Raw genomic sequence first — 1,418 nt, forward strand, 5'->3', positions numbered from 1 at the left:
AAAAAAAAAAAAAAAAAGAAAAACGTATATGTTTATTACATATGCAAATGGCAACAGGTTACATATATACAACATGCGTACCGCAGCATTTCGAACACGTGTAATTTTGCAGACAACGTTATTTCACGTGTTCAGCGCACATTCAAATGGTGAATTGTGTAAACACGTGTGAAGACATAACAAAAACGCATGCACGTTGTGTACTGCGAAAAAAACGTGTACAAAGTGGGAAAGGAAAAAATAGGCGAAAAAATGGATCATAAAAATGACGCATAAAATCGTTTGCTCACATTTTCACACACGCGGAATGTCTACTTCGTGCCGCAGATGCAGATGCGCGTAAATACGTACACGCAGAGGTACTTCCAGATGGAAAAAAGGAAAAAAAAAAAAAAAAAAATTGTCACCATACATGCAGTAAAATATGGGTCACACACTAACATGTAGGCCATGTGTAGGCGGCTACGAGTGTGTGTTCTTATATGCATATGCATGTGCCCGTACGAATGTATACACAAGCGGTGAACCATAGGGGCATACAAACTGACGAAGAGGGATAGGTGCCACAAAGTAGCCACTCTTCCTTTTTTCATTGGCCAAAATGTACTGTGATAGTATGAAGAGAGGGCGTGACAAAAAAATATATATATAAATAAATAAGGTTAAAATGATGCCCATGAACAGCGCTAATTTTGAAAAGAGTACATACAAAATCGTAAGACAGTGAAGAACGGAGGAAAATGTGGACATAAGAAGAAATCGGGAAAATAAAAGAGATGGGAAATTATGAAATTAACAAAAAAAAAATTAACGCATAAGAATTAAAGTGGTTAGTGGTCTGCTATAGTAGAAGCGTTGTTTCGAAAAAGGGGGTCGAATTCGAAAATGGGTGCCGACATGGGTGCAAATATATAAATGGTAAAATGGGTGGCAGAAAAACCACAAATGGAAAATTGCAAAGTGGCCCCAATCACGAAACACCAAGTGGCCGTATATAAATTTCAAATGTGTTTTTCTTCTTTTTGCAGACATGCATATGGAAAGAGAAAATGTCCCCCCGAAACGAGAAAAAAAAAAAATTACCATAACATCTGTGTCAACTCTGCGCCACGCTGCCCAATCACGCACTATATATGTGGTGCAGGGAAGATACTTTATCTTGTTAAAAAAAAAAAAAAAAAATGTTCATTTATGAAGAAAATGCCATTTTTTCTGCCTTTCCCCTTGAATAAAAAAACAACGGCGTTTTTGTAAAAGCGTGGGTGGTGAAGGTGTGAAGTGGCGAAAAGCCAAATGGTCATCAATTTAAGCAGATCACTTGTGGGAAAAACAAAAACGGGGGTGTTGTAAAAGGGGGAAATTTCTGCAGAGGGGAGGCAAATGAGAAATTTCTCCGTGGTGAAAAAAAAAAAAAAAAA

This window comes from Plasmodium fragile (assembly GCF_000956335.1).
Source record: "Plasmodium fragile strain nilgiri unplaced genomic scaffold supercont1.41, whole genome shotgun sequence".
NCBI lineage: Eukaryota > Apicomplexa > Aconoidasida > Haemosporida > Plasmodiidae > Plasmodium > Plasmodium fragile.